Raw genomic sequence first — 24,374 nt, 5'->3', positions numbered from 1 at the left:
GGGATCTTAGGAAGTATTTTTTCAGTATCAGAGTGGTCGGGAAATGGAATGATCTTGGTGGGAAGCAGGTTCCAAACATAGTTTTAAGAGCAGGTACGATTGGGCACAAGAAGCTAAGAATGAGTGAATCTGAAGAGTGGCTAGAGGCAGGACCATGATTTGAGAGTCGACCCTTCCAATCACAATTGGTTGAGTGTACACACACACACACAATATGTGTGTGTGTGTGTGTGTGTGTGTGTGTGTGTGTGTGTGTGTAACGTGGTGCTTCCTGGTACTATGTCTGGCACAATGCTGTCGACCATTTTCAATATTTAGTACATGATTTAAAAAAAAAAAAAAGCAGTAAAACTGACGTATTTGCTGCTATGCGTTCTGGCAATGTCCCCCCCCCCCCAACCTGACATGCTCATCCATAAACCCCCCACCCCGGGCTGCAGCTCCGGGCTGGCCACGTCACATAACCAGCAGCGGGCTGCCGCCCTTACCATTTAAGGTGAGAGCAACCAGGCACAGCTCCAGCGGCAGTCACTTGTGATGACCGCCTTACTCACCTCCCTCCTCCAACTGACTTTTTGTGCTGGGGTTATGGCCACACGGTGAATGCCCTACCCGCCCACCCGCCACAACCCGCCCCCACACCTCACCACGCCCACAACCCGCTCCGCCCCTACCCTCATCACCACCCACGCTGTACAACTAAACTCTGGCAAGTGTCTTATATTGGGCGTGTGGACACATGCTGTTTTTTGACACGATGATGCAGCCCACACTTGTCAAGGCTAAAACTATCACAGATAAAATATAAACCTTCAGTCAATGAGTGTTTTGTCAGTGCCTCTCATTACCTCAGAGAAGCCGCCGCCGGATTCAATCTATGCTCACAACCTCTTCAAGGGTTGTGTTTTGACGCAAATGAAGCATTCTTGATTCAACGAATTGCCGAAATCTCCATACTTTGCATCAAACCTAATTAACTCCACATTCCCCAATGTATGATCCCTACGGATTTAGCGCTTCCCTGTGAGTAATGCTAATATCAATATACCGTAACTATAATACTAAGTAATAATAATAAGCAATTAATAAGTAATAATATAATATAGTAACAACTGTACAAGGTCAAGGCACCATAAGCTCCCCTGACAGCCTCCAGCCGTAAATGAAGACACCTCACGCCTCTACTACATTAAATAACTCTTAAGTGTGACCTTGTGCGCTGAAAGACAATCAATGACATTAAAAGAAAAAAACATTAAATTTCTACTAAGTTTCTTAATGAGGCAGTGAGTGGGTCACAAGCTAAGACTTGCGACAGGTTGGTTGGTTTGTTTACTAGGTTTAAACACCCTTCACCAGAAACATTTATTAAACCCAAAATAGTTAACTCTGGAGTAGAAGCAATATTACTTAACAATGTTCTTCACAGCTCTATGTGCTACTGATGATAGTGCTGAAGCAAGACATGTCATGCCCGTCACTTATCCTTGAAAGTTGCTCATCCAAACCAACAATACTCACTCACACTATATGAATCACACACTATTTGTCCTGTGTTTTCTTAACTGATGTAACATTTAACGAGATTCTTTGTTGGTATATAATTATTAAGCTTTATGGTACAACGTATTATTAAAGACTTCAAACGACAATCAAGAATCATTTATCATAATAATAGTGATGAAGAAAGACGACGAAACTATATCAAGAAGGGAGACTTACCTGCGACCTGTTTTAAGAGGTTTCCTACTCTGTCAGCCCGGCCCGAGCCAGACCTCCATGTTCATGTTTAATATTGTAACGCCGAGCCTTGCCCAGCTGGAGGTACACTGGTGGTGGACGTAAGTACGTGTTTAGTGCTGAAGATGTCCTTCCTGGTGATAACCTGTGCTCGCCCTCACGTGAACTCAGCTAATGCACTTCTCTAACCTACACAACCACCTACATACACTTTTTTAAAGAGTTTTTTCTACCCGTTTAGCCTGGCCAGAGGCTAGATTTTCCTGACAGGTCAACATGGCCCGAAGCCAATTTCCCTGTCGACAGGCCTACATGGCCTGATCCGGCACTTTCCTTGCAACTTTATTGGCTTGCACTTGTCAATAAAAGTCAGTACCATGACTGAAGGAAATCACAATAAACTTTAGACATTTCGGTTTGTTTTGAATCATTATCAATTCGCTAATCATCAACAACTACTGTACAAGGAGTGTGTAGCCAGCTACACATGGAAAAGCTTGCCAGAGTTGGTATTCAGGTAACAGAACCTGGGGCTCACGTGTGTACTCTCATGTGCTGGTTATAAAATACTCTCACGCCTCCCAACATTAACAGGTGGCGCGGGATGTACTCACTCCCTTAATATTTTCTAAGATTAAATTCTCCACTAACTTTTTACTGCAAGTATTCATGCTCTTATCCTAGTATGGTTTTATTCAATAGACTTTTCAGAAGGCTCGGTGTGCGGCGAACTATGCTACAGACCATGAACAGGAGGCCAGGTCTGGGACCTTAGCCTAGCGACAGACCATGTACAAGAGGCCAGGTCTGAGACCTTAGCCTCGCGAGCTGTGACCCCCAGAATCAATTTTAAGTAACAGGCAAACATTAAGAGCACACAATATAATTCCTCGAGGCGCAAATTATTAAGTGATAACTTCATAGTCCCCGGGGATACTGCACGTGTCGTTATATACATATATATATATATATATATATATATATATATATATATATATATATATATATATATATATATATATTATATATATATATATATATATATATATATATATATATATATATATATATATATATATATATATTTAAATATAATTTGACAAAATACATTGACAAAACATTCACAAAAATATGATACAAAGTAAAACAACATAGGTAACTCAGAGCTACATCTCGAATACTTCGTCCAGCTCCCCGGTGGTGGGCCGCGTGCCCAGAATGCTGCAGGCATTTCCTCTCTGGATCGCAACACTGAGTCTCTGAAAGAGGAAGCTGGTCGCCCTGTGGTCCTTGGTTTCTATGATGAGTTTTTCACCTAGCTCTTTGAGGAACTTTAGAGCACACTTGCCCCATGCTCCAAGGGTCTCCGACCCTATTGGAATGAAGTTATAGCAAGGGGGAAGGTCTTCATATTTGCGGATCTTCCGAGTCTCCCTGTGGCTGGCAGCTCCACCCCCTTCCACTACGGAGTATGGCAAGTAGGTGTCTGCCAATGTGGCGGCACATGTGTAGTCCCAGGCAATCTGCTTTCCATCCTTCCATATATATATATATATATATATATATATATATATATATATATATATATATATATATATATATATATATATATATACATATATATATATATACACACACACACATTAAAACTGAGATCTAAATCACTTGATTTACTCAGTATACCGAAAAATTAAATTTCAAAATGTGGGCTTACCTGGAATATTGTCTTGATAAGGTCAAGCCATTTTGAAACCCCTATATGAGTAGTCTTGCTTTATGCAAGATGTACTAGGTTATCCAGGTTGTTAATTAGGCCTGCGAGCAGCAACAGCCTGGGTGATCACGTCACCAGGGAATACTGGCGTCAGGCCAGGCTACAAACGTAGAACTACGAGAACCGGTCACAGGTTGTCTACCATCACTCAATTTGTAAACTCTACTGCATTATGTATTTTATTTTATAAATTGATTGTTCTACCTTATTTTGAATTACCCAAGGTTGTACTACCCATGTTAAAACATTACCACAATACAAATGGTAATATTTTATGGTACTTGAAGAAGCATTCAAGTACCATAAAACTAAGATGAACGACTAAGTATCATTAAGACAAGAACAAAGACTACGAAGTACCATTAAGAACGAGGCAAGTCATTTGCCAGGTGAGTAAGACCACGTCTGTACTGGTCAGTCTTGAGTATTACATTATCTCACCTCGCTCCAGCTTCCCATACGATTATCCCAATCCACACAATGGTCGGAGGATTGAGTTTCCACTCGTGAAGGACCCTACATAAAAACTCCAACCCACACACCTCGGAGATGGTAATAAACTTGCTAGGTTAGCCAAGAAGTGTTGGGTGGAGGTGGGTGAAGTCTTAATGACTGCTACACACAACAAGTGTGCTAAGTCTAGCATCATGTTGAGTGCGCTAGATTAGCATGCACACCAGGTAACACTTTGCAGGTAACGAATGGTGGGTTCAACCACCCCCTCAGGCATACACCCACTCATGCTACCCATGTTGAGTAAGGTAGGATGGAGGGCAGCGGGAGGAAAGGAAGTTGGGGGGAGGGAAAGGAGGAAGAGAGGGAGGTATCAAGGAGGAATGTGAACAGACAGTGGCAGCAGCCGAAACTAAGACATGAGAGGCAGGAACAAGTTATGGCAGGTGTGGGGGTAGAAGGAACCTGCCAGTCATCCCGTGTCAGCCAGCCAAGTGTGACACCAATTATTACGATGTGGGTAGCAGGTTGATAGACGAAAACCATCCTGGGAGGTACTATATTCCTTCCACACAAGTGTGGCACATACACCAGGTAGTAGGTTGGTAGAGAGCAACCAGCCAAGGAGTCCCTCTGGCCATATAACTGCGAAATGGAAGTTTGTTAAATAGTTTGAGCTCAGGCAGGATTGGTCTTAACACTCAAGATGACAGGTAAATCTTAAAAATATCTACTCGCATTCAGTATACACTTATCTTTTATTTCCTTTGTTTTTAGTGTTTTTTCCTGTGATATTTCCCTGCCAATTTAGGACCTTTAGTGTGAGACCGAGCCATCTTGCCATAGTGAATGGTAGGTTGTTTAACTAGACCATATGAAGGAGGAAAGATACTCAAGATTCTGAGTGATCTTATGTCACAAGGCCGCCCAGGTGTGGCACTGGGTTAGACGCCTGATAGGCACTCTAGTGCCTTCGGCTTATCACAAGATCTCAGCCACTTCACGCAGGTGAGCCAGAGGGACTTTAGGAAGTAATTTTCAGTCTTAGGGTGGCGAGTGGAACGCACTGGAGGAGATGGCGGAGGTGTACACTTCACACAATTTTCAAGGCTAAGTCTGATCTGTGCCTGGAGGCCACTGATACTTCTTGTTGATCATTATCATCCGTCGACAGGAGTTAAGAGAAGCCAGGAGCTATTATTCGACTCTTGCAAACAGGTAAATAATTACACTGTCTTCATGGGAGGAAAAGTAATATTACCATTTATCTTACTACGTCGTAATGTATAATTGGAAAGTCAACGACTCCTTCCTCGACTCTCGCCAACACTATACAAGGAAGAAACGTTAAACTTTAGCAGGAACATCGTGTGCCTTGTAGGGACAGCCATCAGGACACCCTAGTAAGGACACTCACTAACATAGCGTCATCTGCTCACAGCCCCACACACGGAAGGTGGTTCAAGCGCCAGCACACCTTACCCCTAACACCAATAAATTATTACATCAAAAGTTAACGATTGCAAATTTACTCCTTCCACATTTGGCCGCGTAGAATTGCGGCGTGTAGTCTGAGCTGTGACTGTCAACTCACACCTGTGACCGGTTTCGCGAGTTTTTCTACTCTCGAAGCCTGGCCTGCGAATAAACTTTGCTGTTGACTGCCTAGTCAACCAGGATGTTGCTGCCAGAGGCACCACCACCACCTTCACTTTCCCAAGTGTTGTCCGCCTGCCCAGGCCGTCAACAAGGAGACTTAGTCCGAGAGCTGGCCACAAGGGTGATGATCACAGGAACTATTACCAGATACACTCAACTGTTTCCCTTGTCATATTATGCATGGTGATTCTAGCATAAGTGTAGACTTTCACCATTCAGGTGAAAATCTACTGATGTGTTCTAGTGGTGGCATATATGTACTGAAAACTGCTGGACTTGCCTAAAAGCACTGTAGCGCTTAAATTGCATTTCCGGCAATTTATACACAATTTCTTTATTAACGACTTTTGATTGAGAGTACATTATCAAGAATAAAATCGATTTTCATATGAAATGTAAATGCAATGTTTGCAGATGCATTACAAGAATCCCACAAGAAAAACACTTAGTGGACCAAGTGAATATAATATATATAAAAGATCACTTAAAGATTCAAATCCTTTTCTCTTCAACTCAAAAAATAAAATGTCATTTTGTATAGGTTTGAATCAAACATGGCATTAACAAAATCATGCTAAAAATGTAATAGAATTTACTTTATCCAACCTATTTAAGAATTACAACACCTCTATTTCATTGTTTTCCACTTGAAAATGGACCAGTTTTGGTAGGGGCCGTAAAACGATATACAGTATACTAAACAATTCCAGAACAGCAAGAACATCTAGCAAGAGGGTGCAAACTGAGGACAGAGGCCCCGAAGGGTACAAATTTCTCGCCAACATAAGGTCCCCTGATGCCAGTGCTCCAGGACACCACCAACATAAACAAAGTGCCTCTATTTGTAACTGCAATGTCTTTATATTTGAAGGCTCATACTGCTTATACTTTAAGCTTCGTATTCGTACTTCATCTGAAGCGTTTGTATTTGGTCTTCATCTGCAAGGATTTCAAAAAAATATATATTTGTTTTTAAACTACTTTTTCTTGATCGTTGTTCTTATATTTGTAGTTGTATTTAGTAATATATATTCAGCTCCATCCCTGTTGTGAAATGATGTTTAAAAAATAGGACAAATATACAAAGGCTCTCCGATGTGAGGTGTCGTATGTAATGCTGTTTACCTGATGGTCTGGCACAGTTTAGACACTTATCTCAGCCAGGTCTAAGTCACACCTGCCGGAGAAGACAAGGAACAGGTGTTGGAAGAGGTATATTAAGGAAGAGCAAGGAAATAAGTTGTAATATTTACACAGCACTTGGACCTAGGTCATCATTTTGTGCTCGTGTCAATATAAAGGAATATATTCCCACACTCATAAGGAGGGAGGTGTGTGTGGTCATTATCATACCCAGGAGAGGCCCCTCTTGCCTTCCCGGTGTGGAGGAGTATGGGGCCTGGAGCTACGGACCAACATGGAGGGCGTTGGGACACTGCACAATACCCCCTTGGAGCGCCACCGACCTTTTATGTGGTGTGGCCGCCCGCACGCCGCCCACACCCGGTCTCAAATGAGGTAAAAGTGTTCTCCCTGTTTGGGCGTGGGGCCAGCACCCTCCTTCACCGGCCTACCAGGCACTGCCGCCTTCTAGTGGCCCACCTGTCTCCAGTGTTCAGTTGACCTTCATTTTAACTTCCTTCTCTCCTGGTCATCCATATGGAATAGGCCATCTTGAATAATGGCAATTCCCGCGTCACAAACTCCAGCTGGCAGATACCGTAGCTGCTAAACTACTCTTGTGTGATGGAATATGACAGAGCTTGTGTTCATTCCAACAATGTAACTATCACAGATAACATGATGGCCGCACACTGTGGGTGTATCTAATTTTCAAAAGTTCCTGCAGAGTGTATCCATATTCCAACCTACTTCTTCCTCTGTCACTCTCCCTCTACGCTCATTCTACTCTACGCTAGAATAAGTTACATAATTGCCTTTGTTCCAGAAGACTTACTATACTTTTGAACAGTCAACAGCTTACAAAGAACAACAAAATTTTAAAAGATACTTGAGAGCGAGATTGGCGCTACTTATTCCATTTGCCAATATTCAAGAAGAAGCATCTCTATGCCTGATGGAGAAAAGTAATCACTAACTTGAAGAGGGACTCCACGTCAGGCCGAACCTGGCTGCAAATACCTCGGCCTTTTGACCAATAGGTACACCTGTCTAAAAGTAAACTTCCAGCATTATTTTCTCACATCTTCTCCCGGTGACTTATATGAAAACAAGATTTTTTTGAGACAATTCTTAAGTAGAGTACCAGAAATGTCCAAATATTTCAGCCATGACAACGGCCTAGCCCATATCCATTTTAATGCAATATATTAACAATCACTTTACTTTCTGACCCAAAATAAAGTTGGTGAACATTATGTGGATATTGGCATCACGTGCCAGGTTACTGAGGTAGTCAATGAGGCGAGAACTTTGGGTAGCTTTAAATATTAGTTGAACGGGCATATGAGTGAGGATGGTTGGACGTGAGCTGGATTTGCCTAGGATGGGCTAATAGGCCTACTGCATTGATCCTCCATTTTCATTTTCTTAATGTTTCAGTAATTGCAAAAACAATGACTATGATTACTAGAGTTTTTCTTTTAAGTCAACAATTCAGCTGGGAGAATTACCGACGAAATGTTGGGTAAAAGGACACAGATACAACTAACGTGACATTTCATTGTGGCAACGTTTCGCTCTCCAGGACCATTGTCAAGCTTAAAGCTCCTGGAGAGCAAAACATTCCCACAATAAAATGTCACATTAGTTGCATCTGTGTCCTTTTGTCTAACGATTTACTAACTGAAGACCAATTAGAAAAAGGGAAAAACGCGTTTTCCCCCATATTATGGTCATACAATGAAAAACTAGGGACATGACGCCCTGTCAAGCTCTCCAACACATCCTCTGGGCTAGCAGTGGGTGTCCAAGCTGTGGATAAATTATACGTAATTGTCGTAAAAATTCTTTCGTGTGCCCATGGGAATTCCGAGCAGAAAATTATTTTATATATTATTATGATTCTCTATAATTATATAATGTATATTTTCTTATTGCATAAAATTATATACGTTGTAATCAGAATACGAATGAGACTTGAAGCCACGGTAGCCGAGTCCTGAACCTCGCAAGCCAGTATGTCGGCCTCCGGTCCATGTGAGACTTAGCATGAGCGCCAGTATGTCGGCCTCCGGTCCATGTGAGACTGTTAGCATGAGCGCCAGTATGTCGGCCTCCGGTCCATGTGAGAATGTTAGCATGAGCTCCACCTGTATTTGTGTTCACACTGGATCATACAGAAGAGAGAGGCAGCGCATAACTGACGTAAATTTTGCTATGTAAAAGTATATAACACTATCCAAATTGTTTTTTTTTTATTTCCTACATCATTAAACTCAGAAATAATTCCCTATTTTGTGTCAACCGTGACTTGTTTTTTTATGTACGTCCGGGAACTCTAATATGAATATCACACAAGAAGGTTGCTTAGTTGGCACATCCATACAGGAATGATGACTGTCACGTCCCTATAGGAATGCGTATTAGTTTGCACATCTCTGCAGGAAGGCTAAAGGCATTTCTCAAGGAAAGTTGACATTATTACAATGCTAGGTAAACACCGTCAGACTAGCAAATTCCCTGCAGCGACTTCACATTTTTTACTCTGGTTGAATTTCCTTGTTTTTCCTGTTGCAACCATTTTGATGCGCGCCTTACAGTTCATCTGGACCTAACGTATTCATAAATACTACACTTTTATAATATACCAATATCATAATTGTAAATTGGAGAGGGTTTCGGGGATCAACGCCCCCGAGGCTCGGTCTGAGACCAGGCCTCGTGGTGGATCAATCAGGCTGTTACTGCTGGCCGCAAGCAAACTGACGCACGAACCACAGCCCGGCTGGTCAGGTACTGATTTTAGGTGCCTGTCCAGTGCCTTCTTGAAGACAGCCAGGGGTCTATTGATAATCCCCCTTTATGTATGCTGGGAGGCAGTTGAACATTCTTGGGCCCCAGACACTTATTGTGTCGTCTCTCAGTGTACTTGTGGCACCCCTGCTTTTCACTGGGGGGAAATGTTGCATCTCCTGCCGAATCTTTTGCTTTCATAGGAAGTGATTTTCGTGTTCAAGTTTGGTACTAATATTGTGACCCTGATTCTACGATACTGCATTAACTTTAATAATACATTAACATACACTCATACGTTATTCATTGGGTTATTAGCATTTTTTTGTAAATCCTTTTATCAATTCGTAATATGTGTATCAATGAACCAAAATTAAACCTAATCTTTAATGATAACTTCTGAAATCCCCTTGTCCTCTTCTCTTTTGTGGTTGTTCAACTATGTCACTGAAAACTCCTCTCGTATTCCCTTCCCCTAAGATCCAGTGTTTCATCTCTGTGGGATCTATGGATCTTCTCTACAGCCTCGAGCATGTGCCGACTCCATACCGGCGCCGCATACTGCAAGATGGCCATAACGTATGTTACCTTGTTTTTTCATGTACCGCTGGAGTAATATATGGTTGCTATGTCCTTCAGCGATATGCTCCGAGGATACATATCCATATACGTTATGACTCATGAAATCAAAATAACACGATTGCAAACAAACCACGGTACGGGTGGGACTTTTACGACTCACCATACACACTGTCAGCAGTTTGTACTTCCAGGCTGTACTCTGTGTCCTGTCTTCCTTCTCCCGTTATTAACTAGTTTTATTCTAATTACTTTCATATCATTAGCTAAAGCAAAAGTGTGACTATTCCCTTTGTCAGTTCAGAGAGTAATGGTCCTTATCAGTATTACATATAGTGAATAATTCACAGTCGCCGTATTTATCATTTAACTATACAGTGTGTTGATGTTCAGTACCTAAATGCGCAGGCATTATATAGAAAATGTGTTTTCAGACTTTTAGAAGTGAAAGAAATCAAAGCATTTCCAACCTTAACTCTGAAATGAAAACAGAAATGCAAGAAAAACTATGAAAATATCACCCAAGTCGGTGGGTAAACATTTTTTTGGGGTGTCCCTTAAATGCGTAGTGCTCTGTAGGAGTGGTGAAAGCTGTTAGGGGCGTGTGGTGTGGGCGTGCAGGTGGGCGAGGACAGCCTGAGTCACACCTGGACTACGCCCACTAACACATTAATCCAAGACCCGCTACCTCAGCCACAAAACCTGACCACCTGAAAGTGTACTCCCTGGAGCGAAGGCGAGATGCAGACTAATTTACACTTAGAAAATACTAATGGGACTAGTTGCACATCTTACGACAGAGACGGAGGCGGCGGCAGCGGCGGCACCAACACATGTACAGCCTTCAGAAAGTGAAGCTACCTAATGATTACTTAGGAAGCTTTTTACAAAGACTGACCGCCAAGCTCACAACACCTTACCCACCAATCTTTTTCTTGATATTTGAAGAGTACTGCTGTGTATTACCTTCAAGGTGACATATCGCAGGCGTTAAAGTTCAACTTTTTCAATACGACTGAATTTCCAAGCTAAGACCTGTTATCCCACAATCTCCATATGAGAGTGGCGTCTCGAAGATACGGCGAATCTTCAAGCAGATATAAACGCCACTGCGACCAGCTCCCAGACCTGGTCTACTGGAGGATAAAGACCTGATCAACCAAGCTGTCACTGCTGGCCGCATGCAGTCCAACGTATGTACCACAGCCCAGCTGGTCGAACACTGATTTTAAGGATTTGTGAAGTTCCCTCGCAGATAGCAGGAGGTTCGTATATTCGTCGCATCCCTCCTTTTTTCTTGGGGGTATTTTACACTGTCTACTAAGTTTCTCACTGTCATATGAAGCGATTTCGGTGCTCAGGTTTGGGACCAGTACATCCAGGATTTTCCGATGTAAACTATTATGTACCTTTCTCACCTACGTTCCAAGGAATACAGTTGACTGGAACTGAAGTATTCCAAGTAGTTCAGATGCCTGATTGAGTGTATACAAGCAATGAAGTTCTCTGAGTTTTCCAGCTCAACAATCTTGTTTGCCTTGAAGGGGAGGTCGAGAGAACAAGTGACTTAAAAAGTATCATCATTGACTCAGTATATCTAGTCTTGAAAGTTACAGATATCCAGCCTATCATTTTACTTAGGGGTAGCAATAGTAACACTGTTGTGGTCCCTTAATGCGAGATGTATTGACATTACTCCCAAGTCTCGCACATGGAACTTGCGATCTACTGGATGATTTGAGCTTGTACTCAAGTTTTTACAGTCTATTTCCTCCAGTCTTCCATACTGGAGCAACTGAAACTTGTCTTTGTTAAACATCACATTGCTGACAATATTCCACAGAGCGAAAGTTCCATGTATGAGACTTGCATGATGATCCGAGATGTTATGTTGAAAATGGTATAAAATACCGACAAGTTGAAGATTAAGATACATGTGCAACAACTGGGTATCTTTATTGATGAAACGTTTCGCTTACACAGTAGACTTCTTCAGTCAAGTACAAAGGCAGCAGATGTTGTAGTGAAATAATAATGATGTAATCAGTCCATCAACCTCGGAGAAAAAGTATTTGAGGTGGCCAGTCCCTCAGCCTGGAGAAAGAATAAAGGAAAGTACTGGTTTAACAACAAGGTTGTAACAAACTCCCAGGTAGCGTCATTGAGGCGAGAACTTTGGGTATCTTATATAGGTTGGACGCATACATGAGAGGGTTGAAGTTAGGTCTTCCAAGCGTGGACCAATAGGTCTACTGCAGTATTCCTTTAGGCTTAAGTTAGATTTTAACTACACCTCCGACCACATGTCCTCAATACCCTTCCCACATATGCCTTTCAATACTCACTACTACCCACATGCATACCCCAATACCCCGCCCTATTCGATATTAATCAATGCGTTTTGCACATGGTGACTGATGGTAGAGGTTGCGGCATGCGTCGGCACTCTAGTGGTACTTGCACGCACGAGCACGCATAATCACGGAATCATCACTGTCACGGACACAAGCTCACAGACACAGTCGTCCGTGCGTGAATACACGAAGGAAGCTTTTAATGCAGTGACAGTCGGGTTATGGCGCCTCCGTTAGACTGTGCATAAAAGCCTGACTAACGAGACCATCAACTAGTTGACAAGGTCTGATACCAGGCCGCGGGAGTGATCCCAGAAACCATCACCAAACACACTGGTAAAATATGCAGAGTAAGGATAGACTGATATAGAGTATGAAGCGGTAGGTGATGCTGGAACTATCCTTCCTTCCCTTTGATCAAACTCGTTTACCTCCCATCCCCCAGGTTCTGCATGATCCCCCGTGGGTCATGCAGATCTTGGAGTGGCTAAAGTTGATCGTTACTTCATTCCCCCCCCCCCCAACAGCAGCACATTGAGAATGTATACAACAGCCTCCAAGTCATCAGGAATTGATTATTAGAATCAATCACTCGAGCAGTGCCTCAGTAAGTGGCTTAATCTTACAACAATAGTGAGCTGCGTGCCTCAAGTGCCAAGATCCTGGTGACGGCACCCGCCTGTCATGCCAAGTGCCAGAGCTTCACTTCTCTTACCACTGGCACTCACCAACTTGTGACCAGTTTCCAGGGTTCTTCTCTCCTCGCAACCTGGCGTGAAGTCAAACTGCCTGGTCAACCAGGCTGTTGGTGGCTGACCAGGTTCATCAGGCTGATCATACAAGATAAATTACAGCAGCAACTATACAAATACTGGATTACATTATTATAATAATCGTGGAGGAGCGCTAAACCTGTAGGATTACACAGCGCATGGGGGGGGTGAATGGAAGGTATTCTGGCTCAATTCAGGACACCGGAGCACAGATCTAATCCCCTAGATCAAGAGCCCCTCACCAGCGTCAAGGAACCTCCCTTGAGGTGATACTTGACTACAGTTCACAAATAACCCATATATATAAGAGAAAACTTTTGATCCGTTTTGAACCATTATTAGGTTCCAGGGCGGACTGAAACATTTTTTTAGAGCTTCCTCTAAGTCATATGTAAATGTTTGTCAGTTATTCCAGCCGCGGTGTTGTGACTTATTCTTTAGTGAGAACAACACCGGGAGGGTAGCAGTTTCTGCTGCTTGTGATCTTCATAAGATCAACAACATTCACCGGGGAATAATAGCACATTATTTTAATTTATTCTTTGCCCAACAAAAAATAAATCTTCCTTCCATCCCTTGCCATAAACGAGAAACGGGTCCGTTGATCATAGATGGTGATGCCTTTTAAATCAATGATTATCACCAGAGGGCCGTTCAATACCACCGATGGTGGTGCCAACTAAAGGCCACAAGAGGCTTACAAATATTCCCAGGAGAGCTTCACCAATGCAGCGAGTTAAAACCTTGACACTAATTTTAAGAAATAATAAATAAAAAAAAGACTGCCTTCGTAACTTTTTCAGAGCATGATACTTCAGGCATAAGAAAATTAATACTACAACGACGTTGACGTTAAACCTTGCAATTAAAACCTAAAATCATCCAATTACGATACCAGTACATTACCTCCTATCGATAAACAGCAATGCCAGTTTTAAAGGGAAAGATTTTACGGACTAGACTTCCTGGTTGCTGGACTGATTAGCCAGGCCCCGTGACCTGATCGCTAAAGCTCTCGCTTCACACGGCGAGGATCTGGGTTCGATTCCCAGCTAGGGTAGAAACATTGGGCGCGTTTCTTTACACCTACTGGCCATGTTCACCCATCAGTAAAATGGGTACCTGGGTGTTAGTCGACTGGTGTGGGTCGCATCCTGGGACAAGGACCTAATTTGCCCGAAATGCTCTGCATAAGGGGCTTTCTATATAGTAGTATGTCAGTGATGTCAGCTATGGTCTGTATACCTTGTACATGTACTTGTAGTAAATAAAATAAAATATAGTAGCACAGACAACAGACTGTTGTTGTTCCCTGTCTCTCTACTCACTTCCCTCCATCACTATAACTGCTCTATCCACCTACTTACCTTTTACTATCACCACCACCACAACTGTACCGCCTCCATCTACTTACCTCTTTCCATCACCACAACTGTACCGCCTCCATCTACTTACCTCTTTCCATCACCACAACTGTACCGCCTCCATCTACTCACCTCCCTACCAACACCACTGCTCCTCGTCCATCGACCTACCTAGAAGAGAAATGGACCAATAATTAGCAAGAACAACGAGGACAATAAGAATGAAAAACTTAAGACAAAATTTAAGCTAGAGACAGTTATGCTGAAAGAAAACATGCTAAATGAAAAAAAGACAGATTTAGAGCAAGCTTTTGTAACAAGATGTCGCTCTATGTAGAGTTTTGTCCAGTCAATCTGTGTTAAATACAAACTTTTGTTTAAAGTTTTTTTTTGAATTACTGCATTTTTTATTGAGAGAGAGAGAGAGAGAGAGAGAGAGAGAGAGAGAGAGAGAGAGAGTGGGGGGAGGGGGGAGCCATGCTAATTTCGATGAATTAATTAAAAGATAAAAAGACAAAGAGGAAATATTAATTAATAAATGTAATTCGGAATATAATAATTGGCGTTGAACTTGAGGAAGCCGGAAGGTGCAGGAGGCAACAAGCCTAAAAGCCGAGGAGAAAATACATAAAACAGCCTAAATCTGTATTACCTGTAATATACTCACGTCCAGTTTCGAGAGTTTTTTGAGACGGAGCTCCCTTTGAGCGAAACTGTCAACTTGATGAAGCTCTCCTTGAGCAAAACGTTGCTATAATAATGATATGCTGTCTAAGCTGCATTTTCAACTACTTTCAGTAGCTGCAGTCAGAGAGTTAACTGTCTAGGTGTGTGTGTGTGTGTGTGTGTGTGTGTGTGTGTGTGTGTGTGTGTGTGTGTGTGTGTGTGTGTGTGTGTGTGTGTGTGTGTGTGTGTGTGTGTGTGTGTGTGTGAGGCTAGTACCAACAGCCTGCTGATGAGGCCTGGTCTGGGACCGAGTCGGGGGGGAGTTTAGACCCTCGAAAAACTCCAGGTAGACACTACTTGCTCTACGTAATCTCTCATCTGATTGTAAAACATGCATGTGTCAAGCCACACACAGGAACTGTTGACACTGGTGTCAGTCTCACAGAGATCAAAATCGACTGAAGAGGGGTCTCTCATGCCGAAATACTATATATATATAGATGGTTCAAGTTTTGTAGTCAAGTGGTTACTAACTATATTATTCTGTTAAAGAGGACACACTGAAAGTACCTTCAGAAGTTCCAATAGTTTTTGCTTTGACTCCAGTGCCTTGAAGAGTTCCAATAGTTTTTGTTTTGACTGCAGTGCCTTGAAGAGTTCCAATAGTTTTTGTTTTGATTGCAGTGCCTTGAAGAGTTCCAATAGTTTTTGTTTTGACTGCAGTGCCTTGAAGAGTTCCAATAGTTTTTGTTTTGATTGCAGTGCCTTGAAGAGTTCCAATAGTTTTTGTTTTGACTGCAGTGCCTTGAAGAGTTCCAATAGTTTTTGTTTTGACTGCAGTGCATTGAAGAGTTCCAATAGTTTTTGTTTTGATTGCAGTACCTTGAGGAATTCTATTAGTTTTTTGACTGCAGTAACGAACTGTTAAACGTGGATTCATAGCTTTTTTTTCATAATTTTAGTCATTACTCTGACTTCCTCCGTGTTTGTCCTTCAAGTAGGAACCAATGTTTTTCTGACGCTTAAGTAAAATGTTCCTTAATTGTCGCAGTGTGCTGTCACACTATACCGCTCTACTATTCAAGTCTAAGACAGTGCTAAAGAATGTTTGTTTTCTGCACACACTTTACACTCTTCCGAGTTGCTACACCAACCTGCTACATACAATCTAAATGGATCCTTGCCACCACCTTTTATACTTGTCTACTTCCAACCTTAACAACACACATAACACGTTTCATCTGACGCAACTCTATTATAATGCTTTACATATTCACTATTTCTAAAGAGTCGCATTAAATTCGTCCAAACCTATTATCTCTTTCTATTCCTGCCAATTTATCAACGGTTTTATTCTTTAACATTAACATGAGATGCTGAAAGGGTTATTTTAAATCAAAATAATTCAGATATATCGTCTCTACTTCCCATGCTGTGAAATTTGAGTGTTTTTATTTAAACAATCTTTAGCATATACATATATACTGAGCTGTTACTTTATTTTATATGACAGTTGCATCCCGAGATGCAAAAGTTATTGGAGTGACAAAGGGAAAGCTTTAACCAATAAGTTCAATCAGCACTTAACAAGGATAACGAGAGGAGGGGGTTAGGGGAACACTTATCATGGGCGTCTGCCTGCCTAAGAACCCAGAATCTTTTTCTTGGCAAAATGGACGTGTTTTATCACTGCCAATATTTGTTACTTGTGGATTAAAACTTGAAAGAAATTAAAGACTAATGGACCTCGAACTGTTTTCAAAGCCTTGACTGTTAATGAAATGTGAAATTTAGTCAGGGTAGTGTTCGCAGGAAACTGGCAGTTTTAAGCACTGAATAATCTAGCAGTTCTAATGTTATTTAATAGCATTTAAACATTTGTGCACTTTATTATATTGACGTATCTGGTTATACATGTAAGATAGACGAAGAATGTGAGTAACTGGCGTAAGGCGTTATACCATCTAGATAACTTTAAGAATCCACCCGTAAACGTCTGGTCCAGACCTACAGCAGACTATTTTTGGTAATTCTAAAGTATTTAAATATGACATGCCATATATCAAACTATTTATTCTGATTTAAGAATTTAGTCTTTGGTCACGTTTTTTCCAACTTCTTCCCAGATACTCTTCCAAACAAAGTACAATTTTAAAGAGGTGCACATGAGTGAAGAAGATGAGAGAAGGCGAGCAATTAGAATAAATATGTGGAGGGGTAGACCAGGAAGGTAGGTAGGTGATGGTGTTACTGTAGGTTGCTGTCTAGTTGCTTGTCATATACCACCTGCACTTTCCCTCCCTCACACCCACGCCCACTCGCCACCTCCTCTCGCCCGAACACAAATACAATTCGTCTCACAATTTAAACCATCAAACGCCAGCTTGGTTGCGATATTCTACAATATGTTTCAAGACAAAAAAAAAAAATAAGAACTCTGACAACCTCCATGGAGGTACTACCCTCCCGTCAGGACCCTCCATGGAGGTACTACCCTCCCGTCAGGACCCTCCATGGAGGTACTACCCTCCCGTCAGGACCCTCCATGGAGGTACTACCCTCCCGTCAGGACCCTCCATGGAGGTACTACCCTCCCGTCAGGACCCTCCATGGAGGTACTACCCTCCCGTCAGGACCCTCCATGGAGGTACTACCCTCCCGTCAGGACCCTCCATGGAGGTACTACCCTCCCGTCAGGACCCTCCAGGGAGGTACTACCCTCCCGTCAGGACCCTCCATGGAGGTACTACCCTCCCGTCAGGACCCTCCATGGAGGTACTACCCTCCCGTCAGGACCCTCCAGGGAGGTACTACCCTCCCGTCAGGACCCTCCATGGAGGTACTACCCTCCCGTCAGGACCCTCCATGGAGGTACTACCCTCCCGTCAGGACCCTCCATGGAGGTACTACCCTCCCGTCAGGACCCTCCATGGAGGTACTACCCTCCCGTCAGGACCCTCCAGGGAGGTACTACCCTCCCGTCAGGACCCTCCATGGAGGTACTACCCTCCCGTCAGGACCCTCCAGGGAGGTACTACCCTCCCGTCAGGACCCTCCAGGGAGGTACTACCCTCCCGTCAGGACCCTCCATGGAGGTACTACTCTCCCGTCAGGACCCTCCATGGAGGTACTACTCTCCCGTCAGGACCCTCCATGGAGGTACTACCCTCCCGTCAGGACCCTCCATGGAGGTACTACCCTCCCGTCAGGACCCTCCATGGAGGTACTACCCTCCCGTCAGGACCCTCCATGGAGGTACTACCCTCCCGTCACGACCCTCCATGGAGGTACTACCCTCCCGTCTACCCTCCCGTCAGGACCCTCCATGGAGGTACTACCCTCCCGTCAGGACCCTCCATGGAGGTACTACCCTCCCGTCACGACCCTCCATGGAGGTACTACCCTCCCGTCACGACCCTCCATGGAGGTACTACCCTCCCGTCACGACCCTCCAAGGAGGTACTACCCTCACGTCACGACCTTCCAAGTAGGTACTACCCTCCCGTCACGACCCTCCAGGGAGGTACTACCCTCCCGTCACGACCCTCCAGGGAGGTACTACCCTCCCGTCACAACCCTCCAGGGAAGTACTATCCTCCCGTCACGATCCTCCAGGGAGGTACTACCCTCCCGTCACGACCCTCCAGGGAGGTACTACCCTCCCGTCACGACCCTCCAGGGAGGTACTACCCTCCCATCACAACCCTCCAGGGAGGTACTACCCTCTCGTCACAACCCTCCAGGGAGGTACTACCCTCCCGTCACAATCCTCCAGGGAGGTACTACCCTCCCGTCACAACCCTCCAGGGAGGTACTACCCTCCCGTCACAATCCTCCAGGGAGGTACTACCCTCCCGTCACAATCCTCCAGGGAGGTACTACCCTCCCGTCACAACCCTCCAGGGAGGTACTACCCTCCCGTCACAACCCTCCAGGGAGGTACTACCCTCCCATCACAACCCTCCAGGGAGGTACTACCCTCCCATCACAACCCTCCAGGGAGGTACTACCCTCCCGTCACAGCCCTCCAGGGAGGTACTACCCTCCCGTCACAACCCTCCAGGGAGGTACTACCCTCCCGTCACAGCCCTCCAGGGAGGTACTACCCTCCCGTCACAACCCTCCAGGGAGGTACTACCCTCCCGTCACAGCCCTCCAGGGAGGTACTACCCTCCCGTCACAACCCTCCAGGGAGGTACTACCCTCCCGTCACAACCCTCCAGGGAGGTACTACCCTCCCGTCACAAGTATGCAACTCATTTCTGTTTCATTACTCTGTATTAACAGGATTACTTTTTTTTTTTTGGGGGGGGGGGGCTTTGTCTTCTGAGCATCTATAGTACATTCAAAACCCATTTATATCAAGCCCATTTATATCTCCCCTGCGGAGTAACAATTTCCAAGATGATAATAAGACTGGAAGCTGTTGCATCTCTGGCCATTTCCCAAATATCTGCTATCATCATAATTATTGTTGCTTCACTTAACTATTACGACGATTCTTTCAACTAGGAAGTCAGAATTGTACTTGTACACCTTTTGATCAGACTCATCCGTGTTACTTCAGACACCCCTGAACAAGCTGTGTTGGTCATGTTAGCTGTACATGAATGGTACGCAATACAGACAGGATGAAAATTAGGAACACATGCAACATCTGGGTATCTTTAATGTTGCCATCCAGTGGCTTTATCAATACAAATTCTAGGACATAATTTGAAGACAGTAGAACTATATACAAAAGATGAGTAATCAGTCCCTCAGCGTTGGAGTTGGTGTGAAGAGCACCGTAGTCGTGAAGAATCTGGAGCACAGGCAAGGTAAGTAGGTAGGTAGGAGATTCGCCGGTATAATCTCCCGGCCCGGGTCTTTTCCAAAAGGTGGCCCGGCCTTGGCTCCATTTCTCTCTAGTGGCTAACGCGACGGGCTGGAGTTTTGAGACTATGACCGCGGGTTCAATCCCGGCCGGGGGTATGGTTTGGCTCCATTTCGTGGGAGTGTCTCAGACCAATGTCTGCCATGGGAAAAGGTACAAGTACCTCCTCGTCTTCTGAGACCAGCTGTCCCCAGGCCTAGCCCTATTCCCCGCCCCCATGGGGCTCGGAGGAAGAAGCTAGGCACCTTGGGCTGCCACAAACCCCGCCCACACTGGGCGCGAAGGGTGTGGCAGCTGCATAGCAGCAGGCGATGTCAGGAGGTGCAAAGGCAGCAAGCAGTACAGGATCCTTTTAGACTCTAAAAGGATCCTATAGAGCCACACCCCAGCTTTGGGCCGAAGTCCGAGCATTGGGGAAGCTCAAGAATTCCTTTTGCTGTGTGTGTGTGTTGCTGCTGCTACTTCACTTGTCCGTTGCACTCTCTCCTCTCTGTCAGCACAGGTAAGAAAGCTGGCGCTTATATACTGGCGTCAGGCGCCAAGAGGGACGGGTAACAGAAGACATGTCACTGGTAGGCGGGATTCCCCAGTGGAAATAGGTCATACCCAAGGAACGGGTTATTAGAAATGAAGAAGGTTGTGAAGATGTCCTCTGGACCAAGATTCCATGATGTTGCAGTGTCTGACAAGTTGCACATGAATGGTATACAATACCGACAAAATTAAAATCAGACACATTAAAGATACCCAGATGTTGCATGTGTCTAATTTTCATGTAAGCTGACCAAACACAGCTTGTTCAGGGGTGTCTGAAGTAACACTGGTGAGTCTGATCAAAAGGTGTATACGTACGACAATTCTGACTTCCTAGTTGAGAGAATCGTCGTAATAGTTAAGGAATAGTGAAGTAACATTAATTATGATGCTGTTTTAAACAATTAACTGAGTAATCATCATGGTATGACTGACAGGAATAAATAAAGGGGATGTAAATAACGTGCTAAAAATATCTAGCCTAGACAGGACTCGTAGCAATGGCTTTAAGTTGGAAAAATTCAGATTCAGGAAGGATATAGGAAAGCACTGGTTTGGCAATAGAGTTGTCGATGAGTGGAATAAACTCCCGAGTACAGTTATAGAGGCTAAAACGTTGTGTAGTTTTAAAAATAGGTTAGATAAATACATGAGTGGGTGCGGGTGGGTGTGAGCTGGACCTGACTAGCTTGTGCTACTTACTAGGTTAGATGCCGTGCTCCTTCCTTAGGTGAATGTGACCTGACCTGACTAGGTTAGGGCATTGGCTTAAGCTGGTAGGAGACTTGGACCTGCCTCGCATAGGCCAGTAGCTTGCTGCAGTGTTCCTTTTTCTTATGTAACAACACTAATAATGTAAACATCTCCGGGTACGGTGCTGGTCAAACTCTACCTCTTCCTTGACATATTTTAAGTAATAATTTAACTAGTAAACCTCATGATAACCTACATAACAGTGAATTAAGTGCGTTATCATGATGTTTGTATAAGTGATAGTGAGTTAAGTGCGTAATCATTGTACAAGACAAGTCTAGGTGTGTCTTGTGTGACAAGCATACACCAGTTTCCGCTGTCTGGAGACTCACACTGTACTAACCTGTTTGTAGATGCTGGGGTCGATTCACAGCTCGTGGCCCCGCCTCTTCACTGGTCACTACTAAGTCCACTCTCTCCCTGCTCCAAGAGCTTTATCGTACTCCTTCTTAAAGCTATGTATGGATCCTGCCTCCCCTACATCTCTGTCCAAATTGTTCCACTTCCTGACAACTCTATGGCTGAAGAAATACTTCCTTACATCCCTGTGACTTTGATATATCTTTGTAGAGTTTCGAGAGCTCCTCTACTCTCTGAGCCAGGCTCGTCTGGTGCTTGCCTGGTCAACCAGGATGTTGCTGCTGGAGGCCCGCTGTCCCACATATCCACCACAGCCTGGTTGATCTGGCACCTGGTGAAGATACTTGTCCAGTTTCCTCTTGAAGGCTTCTACACTTGTCCCAGCCGTGTTTCTGATATCTTCTGGTAGGATGTTAAATAGTTTGGGACCCCGGATGTTGATACAGTGTTCCCTAATTGTCCCCACCGCACCCCTGTTCCTCACTGGGTTTATTTTACACTTCCTTCCATATCTCACTCCGGTATGCTATGACTGTGTAGATTTGGGACTAGGCCTTCAGAGTACTTTCCAGGCATATATTATCATGTGTCTGTCTGTCTGTCTGTCTGTCTCTCTCTCTCTCTCTCCGCTCCAATGAGTACGTGTTCAAGATTTGAAGGCGTTCCCAGGGGTCCAGTTGTGACCCCTTGTTGCTGTGTCCCATCTCTGAAACATCTTGTCCCTATTTACTTTGTCAATTCCTCTCAGTATTTTGTATGTCGTTATCATGTCCCCTCTATCTCTCCTGTCCTCCAGTGTCGTAGGACACCCCATGAGCGCGTGTGCGTGCGTGCGTGCGTGCGTGTGTGTGTGTGTGTGTGTGTGTGTGTGTGTGTGTGTGTGTGTGTGTGTGTGTGTGTGTGTGTGTGTGTGTGTGTGACCTGGACATGTCGAAACACAAGGAGTGTGTGGGAGGCAGGCTTGCCCCGCCCAACCTCATCTGGACAAGTGTAAACACAAGGAGTGTGGGAGAATGAGGGAGGCGGCCTCGACCCACCCAACCTCACCTGGACAGGTGTAAACACACACTTCCCGGCCATGACACAGCATCAGCGCCACAAAAGACCGCCACCACATCACCCTCCTGCCAGCAGTCACTGTGTGCCTTGCTGAGTCCCTTACCCACTCGCCAGCACGAGTGACCTTGAGCCTCCACTCCACCACACAACCTTTACTCACACTTCACAAACCAGCGTATTGTTTCCAATGAAGTAAGCGATTCCACTCGTTGCCAGATACAGTTTATGCGATCTGTTTGTTAATACCTATACGCAAATTCCGAAAAAAATAGTTAAAATAACCTAATTTAAAATAACTTATCTTTAATTCTGAGAGTTGCACAGATCATCCAGACACTGACTCTCACTTGTGCATTAAGTTTGAGATACTGCCTGGTCTGGGACCGGACCACAGAGGCGGTGCTCCATTCTCTACCCCTAATATTGTTTGCAGGTTAACTTTAGGTTATCCAGAGGACCAACGACACTCGTTCTGTTAATAAAGTGACAACCACACTCGTCCAGCGAGTTGTAAACACTGAACTATCACACAGGATGGTATGGGATGTATAATCAAGCCATTAAACTAAGGTACATTATAATCCAGGACTTTGCAACCTCTTCATGTATAAAAGTTATTACCAACAGATCCTTGTTTGTCTTTAAGAATGACGAAATAAAGTAACAAGTTCTTCCAGGCTGTTCCAAAGCAGTCGAGCTGATCATGATGAACTACGTTAGGTTAGGTTAGGTAAGGTTTTACAGGAAATAGGACAAGTGTTCCATGACGCGGGTCTTAGTCATATGATGACCTGCCGCTGGAGCTTTCGGTCATCTGACCGAGGCCTTCCACTGGCTTACCGGTTCACCCCTTTAAAAATTAGGGTTATGATAATAATTTTGTGACTGAATAACTGCGTGGCGCTACCACATGGTCTCAACCAGGAGTCCTGGTCTGGGACCGGACCTAGGAAAATCAACAACATAAACAACATGAAATAGCTGACATGGCATTAGCTCTATTAGTTCGATTCTTGACTTTTAACAAATATCTTTGCAAATAACTACTCTTTACTGCAGCAAATTCTGTGCACTTTTGTGTGGTCCTACCAGCCTTGGCTATAACGTGTTTATATTGCGAATATATATTTGTGTAGTACTGTGATTCAATAATTCCGAATTCTGCTGTTCTATGATATGGTGTCGGAATGCGAGTTTATCCTCCTCTAAACACAATTAACATTGCCTCTCCTCTCGTAGGCTGGTGTAGCCTACAACATGTACAAGTAATCAGAAGGAATCTTGGCCACTACCGTTTATACTTTATTTCCGCTGTTGGTAAGATCACTATATAAATCATGTAACGTAACCCTACTGTAACGCTGTAAAGATTCACTATTATCTTTCACCTCATTAAACTCGTTCTCTAGCTTTTAAAGTGTATATTTTCCTTGTAATCTGCTGCAGTATACAGCGCACTAGAAAACAACAATGTATTTTGAGGACAGATGGCACCCTACCTCGCTCGCTCGTAGC

The 24,374-nt window shown here is 44.0% G+C and overlaps 1 protein-coding gene across 6 annotated transcripts in view; it reads right to left on the bottom strand.

The window, feature by feature from the left end:
- how (protein held out wings) overlaps window positions 1-24,374 on the bottom strand; it is a 192,903-nt gene that overhangs the window by 71,834 nt on the left and 96,695 nt on the right. Inside the window, exon 1 of one of the 6 annotated variants that reach the window (XM_070100676.1) lies at window positions 14,744-14,782. The exons of the other annotated variants lie outside the window; for them this stretch is intronic. The gene's annotated coding sequence lies outside the window, so the exon portion shown is untranslated. Of the gene's footprint in view, window positions 1-14,743; window positions 14,783-24,374 lie in introns of those variants that run through there. 6 annotated transcript variants of the gene reach the window in all.

Source organism: Cherax quadricarinatus, chromosome 74 (assembly GCF_038502225.1).
Source record: "Cherax quadricarinatus isolate ZL_2023a chromosome 74, ASM3850222v1, whole genome shotgun sequence".
NCBI lineage: Eukaryota > Metazoa > Arthropoda > Malacostraca > Decapoda > Parastacidae > Cherax > Cherax quadricarinatus.
The sequence above is the reverse complement of the archived record's forward strand: the minus strand, read 5'-3'. Positions and strand labels throughout refer to the sequence as shown.